The sequence below is a fragment of the Coturnix japonica genome, chromosome 27, assembly GCF_054131305.1.
Source record: "Coturnix japonica strain WE chromosome 27, WE-NBRP24, whole genome shotgun sequence".
NCBI lineage: Eukaryota > Metazoa > Chordata > Aves > Galliformes > Phasianidae > Coturnix > Coturnix japonica.
The window spans coordinates 1,208,184-1,218,227 of record NC_140689.1 but is presented as its reverse complement, the minus strand read 5'-3'; positions in this window follow the sequence as shown (position 1 = coordinate 1,218,227).

Below are 10,044 nucleotides of genomic sequence, written 5' to 3'. Positions count from 1 at the left end.
CGGGAGTGGCCCCCTCAGGCACCCCCACTGCTCTCCCGCTCCTCTCCACCATCACCTCTAGGAGGTGGGAGCAGCCCCCCCAGGGTGTCAGCTCAGGGGCATCATCAGACACATGGAGAACCACTTCCAGGGGGAAACAGACCAGACCCAGCAGCCCCCAGACCCCCCAGCAACACCTCTACGCTTCCCTACACCATCATTCAAAGGATGGCAGCAGCCCCCCCAGCATGACAGGCCTGGCCACCCCCAGGCTCCCCCACAGCCCTCCCCTCCACCATCCCTTAGCAGGTAGGAGTGCCCCCTGCCCACAGTGTCAGCTTAGGGGCATCAGACACCTGGAAAACCAATGCCAGGGGGAAACAGACCAGGCCCAGCAGCCCCCAGCCCTCCCCAGCACCACCTCTGCTCTCTCGCTCCTCTCCACCATCTGTCAGGAGGTGGGAGCACCCCCAGTATGTTGGTTTGGGGCACCATCTGACATCCACAGAACCACTGCTGTCATCAATCAGAGTTTTCCAGGCTCCACGCTACCAATAAATTGACAATAATAGCACAATTGTCCGTGTACTGCTGTCGTGTCATTACCTGACCCACTACCGGACCTCGCATGTCACTTGGCATTGGCAGACAGCCATAATATGAGTGGAAATGGCTTTAAACTCCAAGAGTGGAAATGGAGGTAGATGGGTAGAGGAAATTCCTCCCCCAGAGGCAGTGAGGCCCTGGCCCAGGCTGCCCAGAGGCTGTGGGTGTCCTATGGCCCGCCTCAGGCAGGGGACAAGGGTGGGAGTACATGATGCAAAAGCTCCAGTGCTTCTGCATGAGGCTTCCCAGACAGCAGGCACCATCCTGCTCTGACTAGCAGGTAGTCATTTGCTTGGCAATTAGAACTAAGCAAGAACTATGAGTACATTTTCTCCCTCCTCCATTTCATTTTGCTTTGTGGGCTGGTCTAATCCAAAAGAGAAAATTTCCACCTTCATCAGCACAGTCATTCCACATAAACTTTCCTGTAGTACAGATGGGCTCTACTGTAGGTAATGATAACCTCCTTACTGAACAAAGATGGCTGTAATCCCACTGTGTATTAAGGATGCCAACTCCTGGACTTACCACAGCGCCTGTCTTGAAAAGGAGGCAATGGACTGCCTGTGTCACACCTGTAGCTCGCATTTGCTGGTGAAAAGGACTCTTGAATTTGCTGTATCCATGCTCCAGAGCTTCTGCAAAGGATACCAGGGCAGATACAGGCATCTAAGAAAAGCAGCGCAGAATTAAAAACACATTTCAATAACCTGTAACTGCTAGCTAGACCATTTTAGAAGAGGCCTCAGAGAGCACTTTGTACCTCACAAATAAAGAACATCTTAAAGCATCTTAAAGCAGTACTTGAGAGAGTGTGAATCACATTCACTTTCTCACACTGACTTTCACCTCCCCATTTACGCTGTGGATGAATCACTCAGGCAAATATACATACACCAGTCATGTACAGAGACTCTCCTTGACCAAGGTTGATTTGTTCTTGTTCAGTTCAGAGCAGTTGTTGACGCAAAGAGGACTGGAGCCTGAAGAGAAGTGGTGAACAGCTCAGTTCTGTCTGTCCTGGAAGGCCGTACCTTCTGCCACCTCCTTCCTCCTCTCTTGGCTTTCTAGGATTTGATTGATGACTTGACAGCGTTGCTGCGTGGGAATTCTGAGAGGGTGATGGTTGGGATGATGACTCCCACCACCATGTCCAATGTGCACAAAGTGAGGAGGGCTGTGAAAGTTTGGAAATCTTTCTTTTGTATTGCTGAAGTTCTGGCCAAGGACTTACTGCTTTGCTATGAATGTCTTCTTCATTTATTATTAACTTTTAAAGAAATCTGATTGCATGTCAGGAGCTGTTGTTGGTATCTGAAATCTTGCCTTGGCAATTCCTTGGGGAGCAGGAACAGAAGAAGGCTGCCTGATGGAAATTCTGGCTTCTTGCAACAGTGAAGAGATTCATCGCATTAATGAGATCTCCAAGCTTTATCAGTAGTTCAAAAGGCCGGGCCTTGTCCTGCTGCCTGACTTTCAGTTGGTGTGTGTGCAGGCAGGTGTGAGGAGGAAGGAATCTGAGGAGCTTTTAGGTGTGACATGTTGGCCAACCTAGCTGTGGCTGTTTGTTCAGAGAGGATCCAGACTAGAATTTCACCAGCAACTGAACTGATGTAAATAAAATGGGGAGGAGCATTCTGTCTACCAGCAGGACGTATGGTTCTCTTGCCAGTTTCTTACTGTCTGTGCTTCTTAATTGGAGGCTGTAGCACGAATGATGATGAATGGAGTGCTGCAGTGATGCTGAGAGCCCTGGGCACAGTTGACTACTTAGCTAGGTTACAGCTGGCAAATGCTGTAGGCAGCACCCAGGTATTGGCTCTGCTTCTAACAGATTCCATGTCCGTGTGTTCTTGCTAGAGTATGGCTGCTCCGTCGAGGATGACGTCGTATCCAGCACATCTTCCATGTTTCCAAGGGTCCTCGTGTCCCTTGCAACAGTGAGCAAAGCCGAGGGGAGAAGGGGTTGAATCTTCTTGTGGGCGCAGCTCTGTACTCAGCGGTGAGGAGCTCCAGGCTGACTTTTTCTCACCGAATGTGTCTCATGGCCTGCTCCTCAAACCCATCTTCTGCAAGGAGGGGATTCTGACTCTGGGTGTGCTTGAATGCCATGGGCTCTTTTCCAGTAGATGCTGTGGTGAGCTGTGTCTTCTGTCCTTGAACCTTTGTAGGGTAACAGAGATGAGGGAATGTATGTGGATGATGCCCTTGCTCAGCAGGATGCTGTGGTGTGTAGGAACGTGCTTCCTTGCAAGAGCAATCTGTTCTTGTGCATGTGATGTGTGGTGAAGAGAAGCCAACCTGTGAAATGGGAATAAATGGGTTTTGCTCTTGTTTGCAAGTCTCTAATGAGAGGTCTGTAGGTAGACTGGTTACTTAGCAGGGGCAATGGCATTTCAGCTGTGAGTTGCCATGCCTGGTTGGTGCTTGTTGGAAAATATCCATGATCTGGACAAGTAAGAAAAGAACCACAACAGAGTTTGATCCTTAGTACTTACCAGGTGTGACGTCTAGGTAACCAGTTTTCCTTCCCAACTTTCTCAACGCAAAATTTTTGGGGTCTGTTGCTCCCTGTACAAAAATCAAATGAGGAATTCTTAGGTCTAACTGCCCATGTATACCAGTAGATAATACATGACAATAGTGCGTGAAAGCCTTGAAGAGAAAACAAGACTATAGCTTCTTGCAGAGCACAAAGACATCTGCCTCTCACTACATCCCTCTGAAGAAATCCACATAGTGAAATGCATAAGTATGAAGCGGTTTTCAAAGAAACTCAACCACTGAATCACATTGTTGGTTTGGTACTGGAAGGAATCTCTGGAGTTTACCACCTAGTCCTTCCATTCTGATCAAGCAGGGATACCCAGAGCAGGCTGCCCTGCCAGGACCACATCCAAACCATCTATCAAGTCACTGATGCAAGGCATGTTCACATTCCCTCCATCCCTTTTTCTATCACAGCTCTACCAATATGCAAGATTCAGAAAAAAGATTCCATATAAATTCATTCATGAGGTCAGCAAATCCTCCCACTGGTAATCTGCACGTTCCAGTAATGAACTGTAGAAGTCTCATTCTCTTCTCGTTATCTATTTCTTTCACAAACTGAAAGATAATAATTAACACTGAGGTAAAGTTTAATATTGATACGTTCACTTCCCCATCACACCTAGGACAGCTGGATTAGCAGTTATCATTTATATTTACACACTATGTATCTGTTGAGTAATTCTGACTGTTGCTCATTAAGCTGCTGCTGTGTTCTTGTGAGGAAAAAAGAAGTCTACAAACCTCCCAGAACCACAGTATCTGTCTGCTGGTTCTGCTATCATGCCGGTAGATGGTATGGCCTCTGCCAGTCATTCAGATCAATTTCTTGCATTCCACACAGGAACACCTTTAGGGGAGAAAAAGGATCATAAACATGGAAACTACAAGCTACAACTTTGCTTCTACAGCAAGACTATTGTACTGAAATACTACTGTACTTCAAAGCACCTGCAATCACAGTACGCTCATTTTTAATATTAAACTCTCAAACTTCCACAGCAAATAATAACATCCGCTCACAAAGAAAATGTGGAGAGGTGACTAAAGAGAAATCCCAGTCATGAAAACATTTGTATTTAGACATTCAGACCATACTTTCTCATTGCCTAACCATACAATTCTGGGCTAGAAATATGATGTTCTGCTGCAGAGGATAATTTGGAGAGACCAAAAGCAGTTAAAACCTGCTCCACTCAGTAATTTGACCATCCGTTGGTATTTGGTTCTTATCTCCCTTGCTTTCCAATTGCTCACTCTTTAAACACATGCAAATCACATTGTCAAGGATTACAAAAACACTGTTAGCCAAAAAATTTGCACTGGCAGAATCTTAATGTTAGAAACGTGTAAGTTGGTTGCCAAGAAGAAAGTGAAGAACAACACACTAACCAAATACTAACTGATACATAAGGCTTCACTCGCACATCCAGAAAACAGAACCGCCAGCCTTAATGAACTCTGCACTTCAGACACTGACTGACATTCAAGTATTACGTGTAGAAGCATGGATCTGGCAATGGTGAAGAATCCTTTACCTCCAGCTCCTTAGCATCAAAGGACCGCAGATACTGTTGTGGCAGAATTTCATTGAAGCCTTCGAAAAAAGCTGTGTCTGTTCCTCAGCGCCTCAGGAAAGTCTCCATTCTGCTACCAGCCTGGAAAAGACACAGAAGGATCATTTAAAACGGGCTACGCTAACCCAAATTCATCTTTGTTAGTTTGTTTTGAAATGAACCATAAGCTGTGTTAAGAAAAAAGATGGAAAGTTCTGGGGATAGAGCACTTCACTCTGCGCAAACAATTTTAAGTTAAAACCCTATGTTTCCAACCACTCAACTATGGAAAGCATTTTAGGCTCAAACAGGAGGAAGCATCTACTCACTGATGATATTAATGAGAGCACAGCAGTCCCTTGCTATTCGGAGCAAGAAAAAAAATGCAGAGCTGAAATCTTCTAACATGTTCCATTAGAGACCCGAAGAACCTGAACCCAGGGAGAAGCAGATATTATGCTGAATTCAAGCCTAACCTGTCAGATGAACTGGAATCTAAAGGAGAGATGAAACTCTGGGGAACGTAACACAGGACCCAGAGTGTGACAAAAGAACATTGCTTAAGCTGGAATCTGAGCTCTCCTCGGCTCAAAACCAGAAGAGAACGGTCTTCTGCAGGTACTCCCTCCTCTCTATCCCAATGAGAGAAATTCTACGGCCACAGAAATAAAGTGTGCAGAAAGCCCATCTGCTGGAGACAGAGGAGTGAGCCGTGCTTAACCAACACTGCTTCAGCGCACCCTTACAATAAGGCACACCTACCTTGCGCTGGCCTCGCAGGAAGCTCGTGACGCAGCTCCAGACTGCTGTCCTGAGGCCCAGCTTCATTTCACGGCCGCTCACGCTCTGCTGCTGGACATTCTGCAACGGAAAAGCCACCAGATGCAAATACCATTCCTTGCAGATGGCATCAGACCTCCACTCTCATGGCAGTCACACTCACGGCTCTGGGGGAGAAAGCAGACATGTGCTTACCGAGCAAGCGCTGTTTGTTGCCAGCTGCTGGTAGGAACCCACGCCTAACCCTACAGTACCAACAGTAACCTATGCCTAACTCTACTATGGGAACAATCATCAACTCCTAACACTACAGCACAAACAGGAATGAACTCCTAACAGGAAAACACCAACTCCTAACACTAAACCTACTCCTAACACTAAAACACGAATAATAACCTATGCCTAACTCGAAAACACCAAGCCTGAAAGAGGAACAGATCTTAAAAAAATGCCACCCAGCAATGCCGGGGGCGGGGGCCGTGCAGCGGGTAAGGAGCTCAGCGCCTGGACCAGCCACGGTGGAGCTATGATGGTGCCAACGCAGGGCCTGGCACGGTGGTGTGGTGCCAGGCCAGCTATGCCGCGGGCGGATCCACCTCCATGGGCTCCTCTGCAGGTGGATCCACCTCCATGGGCTCCATAAGGTTGCTCGTCACCAGGCTGGTGCAGGTGCGATGGAAAGTGGCTCTCTTACCCCTCCTCTGCCTGGTGGTCATGGCGGGACCCCTCCTCCTTCTCAGTCCTAGGGCCCCCAGCTCCATCCTCCCGCCTGAAACTGGGCCAACTTCCACCCTCACCCTCTTTGCAGCTGACATGTCTGTTATCTGCCACAGCTGTCAGAGGCGATTGCGTTGCGCGCGGCAGCGGTGACCAAGGTGACGTGGTGAGGGTTCTAAAATGGCGGCCGCACTGCTGGCACTGGCGTTCCACATGGGATGAGGAGGGGGCTGGAGGGCAGGGCACGGCACGGGAGCTACAAGGCGCTCCCTGTGCCCAGCAGGCAGACCTTCTCTCCGGCCAGCAAGAGGGCACAGAGGAGCCAGCCCTGAGAAAATGGTCCTCGGCCTCCTTCACCCTTCCCCTTCTTCCACAAGGGAATCTTTTTGGGCTGCCACACTATTGTGGTTTTGCAGTTTTTCTATTGCTATTCCACATCATAACATCACCTGGAGATCACAGATTGATCTATCAATCATAGATTGATCTAGATAAGGCCGTGACACAGACGTGCTCCTGACTGCTGCCGCTTTCCAAACCTCCCTCTCCCTGCCCCCACTCTGCTCAGGCAGCCGGTCCCAGCCAACAAACACCATCGCACAGGACCGCAGCCCTGACTCGCCCCGCTCACCCACAGCCAGAGGAAGGACACTGGACACACCTTCGTTGGCTCCACAGCCGCAGTCCAACACGGCACCCAGGCCCGTCGCTCCATTCCTTTGCTCACTGCCAGTTCCCACGGGGAGTCCTCATTCACACACCTGGAACAACAACGCACACCAACACGTCAGGCAAACAACAGACACGCACACAAACACAAAACGCCCTCCTCGGATCCCGCCACTCACCCTTCCTTTGCCCACTTCTCTCGCTCACCTTCAGGGCAGCGCCAGCCCCTTCAACCCGATGCAAACCGGCTGCCTACAGTTCAGCCTTCAAAGGACGAGCAAAGCGCGAGCCACGGCTCGGCACCCGGCACAGCGCCCGCCGCGCTTCCCTGCAGGCAGCATCCCAAGGCCGCACCGACAGCTCGATGCTCGCACGGCCTTCCCCAGGATGAAGCCGCCCCCCGGCCCCCGCCGCACTCGGTGGCACCGCACGCATCGCCTCTGGGTGCCGGCAGCGCCGCGAGCTCCTCCCCCGACAGCCCCTCCGTGCCCCCGCACCGAGGCCCGACCCCGTTCGCAGCACAGAGCCCGCTCTGGCCCGGAAGTGCTCTCGGCCGCTACCAAGCACTTCCTGTCACGTGGCTCAGGCCGGGCTGGGGCGACCCAGGGCCTGTTTTGGGGGGGGGGGGAGGGGGCGGGAAGCTGCCGGAAAAGGACCCAAAATTAACGTCTCATTTCGTGTCTTTCCTCTCGCTTTCCTTCCTTTCCCTTCCCCTTCTTTTCTTCCCTTCCTTCCTCGCCCTCGTTCCCCTCCCTTCCCTTTTCTTTCCATCCACCCTCGGTATCCAGCTCTGCAATGGAGATCATCGAATCAATCACAGAATCACCAAGATTGGAAAAGACCTACATGATCATCCAGACCAACTGTTCACCTATTACCAATAGCTCCCACTAAACCATGTCCTTCAACACAACATCCAGTCTTTCCTTGAACACCCCCAGGGTCGGCGACTCCACCACCTCCCTGTGCAGTCCATTCCAGTGCCTGACCACCATTTCTGAGCATTAATACTTCCTCATGTCCAGCCTGAATCTCCCCTGCCGTAGCTTGAAACCATTCCATCTGCTCCTATCACTAATGACACGAGAGAAGAGGCCGACCCCCAGCTCACTACAGCCTCCCTTCAGGAAGTTATAGAGAGCAATGAGGTCTCCCCTGAGCCTCCTCTTCTCCAGGATGAACATTCCCAGCTCCCTCAGCCTCTCCTCATATGGCCCCATTGTGCTCCAGACCCCTCACCAGCTTTGTCGCTCTCCTTTGAACACGTTCCAGGGCCACAATGTCTTTCTTGCAGTGAGGGGCCCAAAACTGGACACAGTACTCGAGGTGGGGCCTCACCAGTGCTGAGTACAGGGGAACAATCACCTCCCTGCTCCTGCTGGCAACACTGTTTCTGATGCAAGCCAGGATGCCATTGGCTGTACCTATCTGTTTATAGAGGCCTCATCCACTCAGTCTTCCTGGTCCAGCGCCCACTGCGATGTCTCCTTCCTCTGCCTTCCCTTTAGCCCTAAGCCAAACACTCTCTGTCATCTCCTCAGCCATCCTCAGGTGAAGCTCCATGGGCTCCAGCTGGTTGTTGATGTGGAAGGCAATTCCCTTCTGCCGTGCCTGTCCTTCCTAAGAGTTTATACCTCTCTATTCCGACATTTCAATCGTGAGAGCCATCCCACCTCTCTCTCATTACGTCATAGCCCTGTAGGCACATGCACACCTGTAACTCTCTTGCTCGCTCCCCATGCTCTATGTGTTAGTGTGCGGGCATTTGAGCTGGGCTCCCGGTGAGGCTGACTGACCAGTAGGAGTTCCCTTATCCTGCACTTGAGGTGCTGTCTTCCTGGCCTGCGATCCAGCTCCAGACCCAGGGCACCCATTGCCATCAGCAGCCTCAGGGTGGGATGGGTTCCCTCCCCTGGTGATTCTTGTTTAAAACTCTTGACTGCACTGGAAAGCTTGCTGCTGACGATGGTCTTCCCCTTCACTGAGAGGCAAGCCCCATCCTCCCCCAGAAGACCAGAGTTCTCAAAGCTCATCCCATGCTTTTGGAGCTGCTCTGAAAGCTGGATGCTCACAGGTGCACGGGTCCGGATGTGATTGCACCCTGGAGTGCCGAGGGAGTTGGCAGATGTGGTTGCCAAGCCACTCTCCATTATTCTTCTGCAGTCCTGGATAACCAGGGATGTCATGGTGGACTGGAGACTGGCAAATGCGATGCCCATCTTCAAAAAGGGCTGGAAAGATGATCCTGGCAGCTACAGACCTATCAGCCTCACCTCGGTGCCAGGAACAGTTATGGAACAGATAATCTCAGGAGCAATCATGGACTAATTAAAGGTCACCCAGGGGATCGGGCCCAGTCAGCATGGGTTTATGAACGGTAGATCCTGTCTGACAAACCTGATTTCATTCTGTGACAAGGTGACCCATGTAGTGGATGAAGGTAAGGCTGTCAATGACAGAATGAGTTTCAATAGGGCTGAGTGTTGGGTCCTCCATTTTGGTCACAACAACCCCAGGCAACCCTACAGGATTGGGGAGGTATGGCTGGGAAGCTGCCTGATGGAAAGGGACCTTGGTGTGCTATGGACATTCGGCCGAATATGAGCCAGCAGTGTGCCCAGGTGGACCAGAGGACCAATGGCATCCTGGCTTGTATCAGGAATGGTGTGGTGAGCAGCACTAGGGAAGTCATCCTGCCCCTGAACTCAGCATTGGTGAGGCCTCACCTAGGCTTCTGTGTTCAGTTTTGGGCACATCAGTACAGAAAGGACATGGAGGTGCTGGAGCGGGTCCAGAGAAGGGCAACGAGGCTTGCGAAGGGCTTGGAGGCCTACAAGGAGCAACTGAAGGAATTGGGGCTGTTTAGTCTGGGGAAAAGGAGGCTGAGGGGAGACCTGATTGCTCTCTTCCAATATCTGAAAGGTGACTGCAGCGAGAGTGGGGCTGCTCTCTTCTCACTGGTGATGGGTGACGGGATAAGGGGAAATGGCCTCAAGTTGTACCAGGGGAAGTTTGGGTTGGATATCAGGGAAAACTTCTTGACAGAAAGGGTTGTTAAGCACTGGGATGGGCTTCCCAGGGAGGTGGTTGAGTCACCATCCCTGGGTGTGTATAAAAACCATTTGGACGTGGTGCTCAGGGCCATGATTTAGCAGAGGGCTGATAGTTAGGGTAGGATGGTGGGGTT